At 43.3% G+C, this 11,075-nt stretch overlaps 1 pseudogene; it reads right to left on the bottom strand.

Annotated features, from left to right (window-relative positions):
* Positions 1–5,202: 5,202 nt before the first annotated feature.
* Positions 5,203–5,574, bottom strand: LOC143536556 (ribulose bisphosphate carboxylase small subunit, chloroplastic 1 pseudogene; annotated as a pseudogene).
* Positions 5,575–11,075: the final 5,501 nt, after the last annotated feature.

Raw genomic sequence — 11,075 nt, 5'->3', positions numbered from 1 at the left:
CCAACATATGGAGGGCCATCCATATGCTATGAGGTTGTCTGAAGATAAAAAAACTACGGTGAGAAACATGCATCGAAATTGTGACATTTGTCAATTTCGGGTTATTTTATACTTGTATTCTTAATGTAAACCCGACCCGTTTTGTATCCCGAACCTTTCGATATTATCAAAATGATGAATTGTATGTTAAATATTTGTTTTATAGTTTTTGGATAAAAAAAACACCCTTTTCGATTCTTAAAATTCCCCGAAAACACTCAAAACGAACTCCAGGGACTAAAACTACCAAAATGGAGACTTGAAGGACCCATTTGTAGTTTGTGCTTCTTGGGTCTATAACCAACCCATTTTCATGAAACACCCCTTTATGAAAGACCCATTCAACTTACTCTATATATACACACCCATCTTCTTCATTTGTGCTTGCTCATTTCTTCATTTCTCTCTCAAATTCTTGAATTCTAAGGTTGTTCTTCATAAGCTAATCTTTCATTTTAACTAACTTCTCAACACTTAAAGCTTGATGTTACAACATATATATAATATACACTCCTTGTTTACCTTCGGTCTTTCATTTCTCCGGTCTCGGCCGGTTGAAATGTCGGGCTAGTAAGGCAAGGTTACATGGAGGACTTTGTAGTCCTTGTTTATATATTTATCAAATCTAACCATATAACTTGTTATACTTGCTTAACTTCTACATATTTTAGTTTATTGTTCATATTTGTCAAGTTCCATGGTATTGGGTATGTGGTGACTAGCCTCGGTTTCATCCCGAGTTGAGAACCGAACCAAAAACCGAACTTTTGTTTAAAAGCATTATTGTTAACTTTTTGAATGTAAAACTTGAGTATTATCATTTATAAGTTATTTTACAAGTTCCATGGTAATTGGGTATGTGGTAACCATCCTCGGTCTTATTCTGAGTCAAGGACCGAACCAAAAACCGAACTTTTGTTTAAAAGCTTTATTGTTAACTTTTTGAATGTAAAACTTGAGTATTATTATTTATAAGTTATTTTACAAGTTCCATGGCAATTGGGTATGTGGTAACCATCCTCGGTCTTATTCCGAGTCAAGGACCGAACCAAAAACCGAACTAAACCGAGTTCACTCGCTTAAGACACACAAGTGTGTTTTTAGCCACCAAAACTCATATTTTTCTTCAAGATTATATTTTAAATCAATTTTAGTTAGTTTCTAAACATACTTGGCATGTCGGTAACCAACTTGATCTTATAACAAGTTCGAACCGATAAGGTCGTATACTCGCTTAATGAACGTTAAGGTTCTTCACAATAGAACTACATACTTGGTTAAGTCTATTTTGATTTTATTGAGTTATCTCATAACATTTATTATTTTGGGAAGTTAACTGTGAGCTTGGTCAATTATCAAGTCTCGAACCGACAAACCCGCACACTCGTTTAAATCTCGTTTTGGGTATTCTTATAACCAAGGGTTTTGCAATATCGCATTTTAACCCACATTATTACTTAACATAGGTTGAGTAAAAAAAGAAAAAAACTAATGAATAGAATACCGAGACCCGGTTTCGAGTAAACTTATTTTACAAAACTCGTTTATTTAATTTCTCAAATATTTACATTTTAAATCCTAAACTTTATTTATTTACTTTATTTGCCATGTATTTTATTTTAAACCCTTCCAAGACTACCTACTAACACAAGACCCGTTTAATATAGGTCTTGCTCGTTAAACCGATCTCTCCGATTATTCACGACACTATCTTTCAAGTTACTTGTTAATGTGAGTACTTTTTCATCCCCCGTTTTCCATCTTTCATTTTGGGGGTGGCATTGCATACTTATTCAAATTTAAATGATTTATACTTGAGTCTTAAACCACAACACGTATTGTATATGTTTACTTAAATAAATGCTCGATTTGGTGTTATATGCTTTACATGATTATGTGCAAATTCTTGAATGCTAAGGCGGGTAGCCTCTTGAATGCTAAGGCGGGTAGCCTCATCAAAGTATGATCATACGTTAATTCCGAGTATATATGGTATCCCCATATAGAAAGGTGTCGTCAATGTATTCTTATTGACGATTTCATTATTGTCGTCAATATATTCTTATTGACGGTTTTATTATCTAAATTGTTGCTATTATTTATTGTTTTCATATACTAGTTGTGGATTTCATACTATATACTTATTGTCCAAAACTATGAAAATTGCTCACCAACCTTCGTGTTGACAAACTCTATTTTATGCAATGTTACAGGTTTGATGTTAGCTTGATTGGATTACTTGAAGAAACTTATTATCTTGGCTTTAGGATATTAGAAAATAAAAGAACAAGTTATTTGTTTATCTATCTATTTGGCATTTTGTATGAACAATTGTTGTGTTATTTATGATGATATGGATTTAAATGAGTTGTTTAAATATTGAAACTTTATAGTGTCATTGTGCAATGAGCAATCATGTTGCGCCTCGATGTTTTCGCCTTCATTGGTCGGGGTGTGACAGAAATAGATCGGCGCTGGGTGACTTTTTAAATTTTATACAGGGGGAGGACGAGATAAATTCGTTCTTGCTCCGAACAGTGCATAACGAAACATATAAGGTATGTAAGGAGATCTTCCAAGGCGAAAGTCACATGGAGGTTCTTTTCCGAATTTGGGGTGATAAAGGTTACACCCACGATTTTCGCAAAAATTCATTCACCAATGTCATGGAGGATTTATTCTTTATGCATCCTACGTCCTATATGATGTTTCGTGCTTTTCCTCACGTGTTGATTATTGACACGACGCACAACACAAACGAATACAAGTTTCGCTTGTACAAATCGTTGGTATAACTTCAATCGGCAAGACGATTACGATTGCGTTGTCTTTTATATCGAAAGAGAAGGAGGATAACTTTACATGGGTGTTAACGAGTCTTAATTCGATGTTAAACAAGCGTATAATGCCATGTGTGATATTGAAAGATAGGGATCTTGCGTTGATGAATGCTTGTAACGTTGTATTACCGGATGCAGAAAAGTTGCTATGCAAATGGCATATATCTCAGAACATTAAAAAGAATTGCAAGCAGAGTTTTGCTCGGGGTAATAATAAATGGGAATATTTTGAAGAACTCTGGAGCTCATTAATTCATTCTCCCATGCTAGATGCATACTAGTACAAAGTTTTGCTCGATTGCGTGTAGTGCCTATGTCACGACCCTTGCTATGGGGCTTGATTGTTTTTTCAGAATAGCATCGAGCGTTCAATGATAGAAAAATATGAGCAGAATCTAATCAGTAAGTAGACATGTGGGCTGATGAAGATCACTAAGAAGGTTGGGAGGCAGATTCATTTCATTGCGGTACGAGAGCCAGAGCTAGAGCACCCGGCGCCATGCCATCATGTGATTAGACCAATGCTACCGATCCCAGTACATGTGGATGATACGTTACGTGAGCTTGTTGCTACCACTCGCCTTACAGATGCTAGGGTCGCGAGGATGATGGAGTGGATGAATACGCGGGCAAGGGAGGAGGGTCGTACAGTTCCAGCACAGTCCGACATACTTGGTTCACCGTTGCCAAAGGCACAAGACCCGCCACCACAGTAGTCGTTATTTTATTATCGGGTGTTTAGATGTTGATGTATTTTGAACTTTATGTTTTGTACCTTATGCGAACCTTATGTTTGGTACCTTATGCTTTGGATATAATGTTTTGGTCCTCATGATTACATGTTTGTTTGGTTGCTTAGTTGATTATCTTGTATGGATTATTATAACTTACCTTATTTATGTTTAAAAAGTTTTCTTTTACAAGCGCCATTAATTATAGTAAAAAAATGAAGATAAAATCTTTAAATATGTTAAATAATTCATCACTAACAACTTCTATTTCATTCGTTATGTATCTATAAGGCACTGATCAAGTATAATTTTATAAAGACAATATTTCAAAGCTGAGTTAAAACGAGTCAACACATCTACATTAATAAACAAAATTATTTTTATAGCAATTATATTTTAAAAGCTTAGACAACTCATATGGGTGTCAACCAAAATGGATTGCGTGACCACATTTAAAAAGTCGTTACCCAGAAACGCTCAAGTTGTTCGTAGGTTGTTATGTATGAAGCAAAATATTTACTTTTAAATTACGTGTTTCTATTTTGTAAATAACTCGGATGCTATTTTTAATATTTTGTAATTTTAAAGTAATCTTAAAAAGAAAAAATAAATAAAACCCTATACGAGTCGTATAGCCCTATACGGCTCGTATAGGGGCTATACGATACAAATAAATAAAAACTGACATTCTTTAACCGAAAATAACTTGGATCTACACCTGTATGAGTAGTATAGACCCTATACGACTCATATAGGCACTATGGGTGTTTGAATAGCCTCCCTGGTGTATGTAACCCAAGCCTTTTCTTACTATTATTATTACTCACATAATTAATTTTTTTATTATGTGTGTGTACGTATTCGGTAATATATTCCCAAATCCCACACATGACAACAGTAGGCACATAATGTTTACAAGCTGGAATGGGCCGAAACTTGTCTTGTAACAATGAAAACCGACGTGCAATTTGCTGTGATCCGAATCTATTTTTTACATTACATGTTTACTAACATGACTTTGGTTACCGACGATGTTGGAGAAATCGCTAGTCGGTGGTAGGGTGAGATGGAGACTAGTGATTAGTTAACATGTAGTCGGAATTTTTACAACCATGGCTACTGACGGATGTTATCCTTTAGTTTCATTTCTACCAAGTGAATCTTTATGTGCGACACAAAGATTTCTGTTTTATTTTAGTTTAGTTGAATGACCAAATGCACCTTGGCAAACATAATCTATAGCGAAATGGTACACGGGCCTATAAGCCAACACAATCAATGAAACACAGGCGCAAGTCACACGAGAACATTTCATTATCAAATTCAATGGAACATAGTCACATTTGGTAACACATTAGTGGACTCAATCGGTTTTCGGTATGTTCTGAGACTTGCCGAAGGTTTTGCAGTGAGAATATAAAGAGGGATAAACATTAATGATATTGTAATATATATCAGAAAAAAAACATGTAATGAGTTAATTAAAATAAAGCACACTTGTATAATGTAGGTCATTTATTATAAGACAAAATCAACAAAACGTTACAAAAACCGAAATTAATGCTGGAAAACACATGGTACATGTTTTTTGTTTACTTTTCATAGGGGTTGTGTGCGATGAAACTGATACATTGTACTTGACGGACGTTGTCGGATCCAATGATACGGACCCATGCTTGTGGGTACTCCTTCACGCACTCCTGTACCTCCTTCAACACCTGGGCGGAGTCGGTGCACCCAAACATGGGCAACTTCCACATGGTCCAGTATCTGCCGTCATAGTACCCAGGTGATCTGTGGTTCTCACGGTAGACGTACCCGTGTTCCAACTCGAATTCCAAATAAGGAACCCACTTGTTGCGGAGAAGGTAGTCAACTTCTTTCGCCAATTGGATCGGGGTTAGAGGTGGAAGGTATGAAAGAGTCTCGTATTTCTTCTTTCCGAGAGGAGGCCACACTTGCATGCATTGAACTCTTCCACCGTTGCTGGGTAGGGACGTGAAGAAACACTAAGTGACCCCGGGCAGATTACGGATAATCTGGGGGTTATATAGATGTTTCCCACGAGGATGAGGTCCAGCAAAGAAAGTTGTTCTTCAGGTGACCTGCAAAACAGACACCGTAAGCTCGTCACTGAGAAGGGGGGGGGGGTTCCTCCTTGTGACCACCCTCCGGCGTGAGAATCAGACTAGATTGCTCTGAATATAAGTGTATATTAAGAGATTGCTAGAGAAGATAATGAGATATCAGATGATGTCCTTACCATTCCAAGGTGTTGGAGTATTTATAGCCGAAGGTAGGTTTCCAAGAAGGTACAGCCGGCTGAATAGTATTCCTGTTCTACCAACAGTGGGCTACGCACAAGCCATGCTGGTTGGTGGATAGGCTGCGGCCGATAGCGACAAGGTTGGTTGTATACTGTTCCTTTACTGCCGGCTATGCACTGTTCCACCAACTGTAGTCTACGCACGTCCCATAGTAAGGGTTGGTGAGTAGGCAGCGGCTAATAGTGACAAACAGTACTAGAGGGTGCTCCTCCTCGTACTGTTGTCGGTGAGCTGTCACCCTGTGATTGGTTCATGGGCTGTTTTGGTCAGATCGTCTGTTTTGCCCATACCTTGGCAGGTATAGTACAAAAGATCTTCCAGAAGCATACGGACTGGCTCATTTGGGCGGGAGTATTCCCGCATTGCTCATTCCTTCAGGTGACATTACTGAAGTAGCAAGTTAGTGCCTTGTGCGTGTAGCCTTGCTATCAGTGCGGGTAGCCTTCCCTGATGGCTTGTATCCGCAACTGCGGGAACAAGCGGGGTACTTCACCATTGGGAGGCTTTCCCTGCGGGTACAGCTGGCATACTGCGCGTAAGGTCTTCTCTGAGCATGGTGGGTCCTGCGGAAGCAGTTGGTCGTTGCGCAGACGTCCCTCTTCAAGGTGAGTCTTGCGGGTCCAACTGGGCTCTGCTGGGACCTACCTCTTCAAGTCCCCCCAGTCCAATGTTCTTCTCATGAATTATTAATAAGTGAGGTGAACTTTTGGACTTTAGCAAGGGGTTTTGAAAAGGGTTTTTAGTTTTAAGGTTTTCCGCGGGGATTCTTCCCGCGGTTTTCCTAATGTCACGCAGAAATTCCCGACTTTTCTGCTTGATCTTTGGGTATGAAGCGGGTAGGTCTGTAACCTCCTCGCAAGTCAGGAGCGTTGAGTCCCATTTGTGTGGATTCTCCATGGGGTTTTGGTAGTTTTGAACACAGTGATCAATTATGTTAAAACCACCAATTCCATCTTGGAGTTTCAAACAATATAGTTCTCGACGTTCCCGCTATGCGGGGATGTTATTCCCGTTTCCGCAAGCATGGCCCAGAAGATCCTTCTTGGTTTGAATTCCCCGCGGAGTGCTAAGTATGTGAAGGGTTTTGCCTTGACACTGTACCCGCACTCGTCTTACGGTTACTTTACTTCCAAGGTATTCCTGGCGTCAATTCCCTGCGGGTGCTAAGTATGTGAAGGGTTTTGCCTTAACACTGTACTCGCACCTGTCATATAGTTACTTGGTTGCCAAGGTAAGGGGTATTTTCCCGCTTTTGAATCTTTTTGAAATTTTGAAATTCGAAGAGTTGGTGAAAGGATAAGAACAGTCCAAACTATCGAAACGTCGTCCGACGGTTTCTTCTGATAGTGTCAGTACGTGCAGGAAGTTATGGCGACGTGACAGTATATGGTCATTCCAGGCGCTTTTTCAGGCGCGTGGGCGCGAATTTTCGGGCGCGTGGCCGCGAAATTAATGGCACGCGTCCTTTCAACAGCTGTTGCCAGCTTGCTCTTTGCCACGTGTCATAGTTTCATTGCACCTGCGATTTCTCTCTCTTCCGCATTAAATTCAACGCATTGATTGCGATTAGTATATAAAGGGGGAGAGGGTCCTTTGTAATCCACACTTTCACTTTTCTCTTCATCTTCAAAACGATTTCCGGCGAATACTCACCTTTTCAGTCGAGCATTCTCTTGAAATCGTTCTCTTCTTTCATACCTGCAAGATGTCTTCTGCTCACGATCTTGAGGCTACAGCCCAGGAGGCTGGGGTGTACGCCGAGAACCCGTCATCCACGTCCGACAAGGATGACAAGAGTACTGCTGGCGAGTGCCAGTGTGCTCTGCCTGTCGATCTATATCAGTACATCGTCAGGAAGTTCATGCTCGAGTCTTTCGAGCCTGAGTTTCCTGAACCTCACAAGACGGTGTATGATGCCCCCAGAGGCAAGATCGGGGTATATGCCGCATTCTTTGTCTATGGGAATCTTAGGTTCCCCTTGACGAAGTTTGTGTACCGTGTTCTGGAGAGGCACGGTGTACACCTGACCGAGGTACACCCGATGGCGATCGCGAAGATTCGCCACTTCGAGTGGGTGTGCCGGATTCTGGGCGTTGAGCCCTTCGTCGACCGCCTGATGACCTTCTACTCTTGGAGGTGCATCCAGGGGTGGTATACTCTGATAACCCAGATCAAGGGTTTGAAGATTTGCGCAACCGAGCGCAGTCTTCGTTCCTGGAAGCGGGAGTTCTTTTATATCTCCGCTCGCGCCATCCCCCTTGCCATGAAGTTCAAGAATGGGCAAGCACTCCCCAGCCTTCACGCCTCCAACTACCAGGAGGCGGAATGGTTCTCAAAGATTTTCCGAGTCCAATCTCCGGTTTACCGCTTTGCGGAGTCCGGGATGGTGATGCTCGGGATGAGCCGGGTGTGGAAGGATGCGGAGGCGCAAAAGATCCCGATCGTCCTTGAATACGGTTTGAACTATGTTCCTTACGGTATGCTCTGTCTTCTTTGTTTATATAGGTTTGTCTTCTAACTGTTTTTCTTTTATTTCAGAGGGGAACGACTTGCAGTCGCTCCTGCATCCGCGGGAGGCTGATAGTCCTGCTCGGATGGGTACTCGCGCTCTAGATGAAAACGAGTTGCCCATCCTTGAACAGACGGCGGATCGGTTCGTGGAGGTCTACCCGCCAGGCCACGAGATCCTGAGCGCCAGGCGGCCAGGTAAGGCGTTATTCAACCCTCGACCCCTCAATGCTAAAACCTCTGCTGGAATTCCTCTAATCTTGTGTTCTGATGAGGAATCCGCAGATGGTCCTCCGTTGGTGCGGAAGAAGAAGGCTGCCGGCGGGAAGGGGAAGGCGAAGGTGGCCTCTACTGCCGATCCGGTGCCTCGGTCTGATTCAGAGACCGAGAGCGAGGAGGTGGCGGGGAACCCTGGTGGTGATAAGACCACTGCTCCGGAGGCTGCGACGACTGTCACCTCCGGAGAGCCCAGGATGACGACGGTGAGCGGCGTAAAGAGGCCGGCTCCATCGGGTTTGTCCCCGCCTGTCCGCACTTTTAGGCTCAAGAAAACCCGTAAGTACAAACTTCCTTTATTTTTAACTTCATAGCTTTCCATCATTAATACTTATCTCCCTTGTGCAGGCGTGGATGCTACCGCATTCCAGGGTGGAGCGGGGAGGAGTACCTCCGGACCCATGACGGTAGGCTTGGTCAGCCTACCTGAGGCGACGACCCAGGCGGCTGCGCCTGCTTCAGTTGGTTCAGTTGCTCACCCCGTTGAGCCAACTGTTCCAACTGTGATGACATCACCGCCGGCTGTCAGTGCCATATTTACTGAATTTTTAACTGAGCCGGCGGTTACTTTTTCTGCGGACTCCGCAGCGGCGACCATGGTTGTGAGTTCACCTACGGTGAGTTCGCCTCCGTTGGTTTCTACTACCGCGGCGGCCTTCACCATGCCTCCTCCGTCATCGGCAACGACGGCCGATCCTTCAGGTATGCTTGGGGCTTCTCGCCAACCTCTGCCTCCTTCCCATCTGCCTGACCTCTTGGACGGATTTCCCTTGGGTTCAGGTGATGGGTTTGGCGGCTATCGGCCTGTTGTCGACCCTACAGGTGCGTAGGGTTCTTTTGGCCTTTTTTTTTTTTTTATATATATCATCTTTTCCTAACTGCTTTTTGTTTTTTGCAGTGTCGGATTCCAATGAAGTGTATGTTCCAAGATGGAACATCCGCCGATGAACAACCCTTCGCACGCCTGTGGAGTGCGTGGAGTGGGCTCGTCACGCAGCTCCCAGTGGTGCGTTGGGGGAAGCCATGGCTAGCTACCAGGAGGGTAGGCTAACCAATGAGCTTCGGGTTCTCCTGGCCCGGATGCAACCGCGCGTCGAGCTGCTTTGTCGTGAAAACGACAAGTTAAAAGCAGCTCGCATCCAAGAAGTAGCTCAGGCGCGGGCTGTCCGGGAGGAGAATAGGAGGCTTACCGCAGTGGCTGCGGAAAAGGAGAAGGCCTTCAAGGCCCTCGAGGTTGAAGTTCAGGCCCGGCTCGAGGCCCGTTCCAAGGCTGCCCAAGCTGTTAACGAACAGCTTCGGCTGGCTAAGGAAACTGCACGGAACGCAACCGAGAGGGCCACCAAGGCTGAAGCTGTTGCTGAGCCTCTACGCCTCGAGAATGAGGAACTTAAAGCCAAACTAGAGGCGCTCCAACAGGCTCATGATGCCTTGGCGATGGAAGACGCCAAGAAGCTCCAAGAGATCTTGGACCAGAGGGGCGTGCTTGACCACACTGAGCGGAAGCTAAAGGGTGTTGAAGAGGCTGCTGCAAAGGAAGTGTTGCTTGCCAACCTCAATAAAAGTGAAGCCGAACGCGCCCGTAACCAAGCTCAAGCCGCCCTCCAAGAGGCTCTGGTTGCCAAGGAATGGCTTCTTCGAGAAGCGTTGTCTCAGGTAAGCTTAATTCATAATGTCTTTACGCTTTTCTTTGTAAATAGAAAAAGTTTTGATACTTGTATTTTTTCTAGTAGGTTGTGCATCGAGTCTTTACGGACACATCATACGACGATGCCATGAGCGCAGCCCTCAACGCTTCTCATGAGGATGGGGAAAAGGCCGGCTTCCTGCTTGGTCTAGGGTTTGTTGAGAAAGGCATCCCGCCTTCCAACTTCCCTTTGTATGATGTGGATACTGAAGCTGTTTATGACCAAGCAGTGAACCAGTATGCCGCCTTCCCGCATCCGGTGGTGGAGAAGGTGAAGGAAGTCGCTGCTGCTGATGATGGGCTAGCTATCCTTAAAGCTTTCCTTGAACCGCCACGCTCTACTGATGGTGCGGGTCCAAGTGGAAGTGGTCCTGAAGCTTGATCCTGAAGATCCCTTTCCACCATTAGAGTAGATTTTTATTTTTGTATAGCTTCTTTTGTATGCGGGTATGCACCCAGCAATCTTTGTAATATTTGAATTTTGATGGAATAAAGATTGTGTTAATTCCTTGCCTTGTTTATTTTACGCATGTTTTGATTTAACTTAGCAATTTCTTTAGTACTTAGATAAGTTAACTTTTTAACGTGGCAAATTATAAGTTTGTTTCGCTTCCTCTTTCATGATTGTGCAGGTATGACCGTCACTTACACTTAGTAGGATGGCTTAACT

Source organism: Bidens hawaiensis, unplaced genomic scaffold, assembly GCF_021521415.1.
Source record: "Bidens hawaiensis isolate Kalapana, Puna unplaced genomic scaffold, B.hawaiensis_p1.1 tig00010814_1, whole genome shotgun sequence".
In the NCBI taxonomy this organism is placed as follows: domain Eukaryota; kingdom Viridiplantae; phylum Streptophyta; class Magnoliopsida; order Asterales; family Asteraceae; genus Bidens; species Bidens hawaiensis.
Note: the sequence above shows the minus strand (reverse complement) of the source record. Positions and strands in the feature narration are given on the sequence as shown.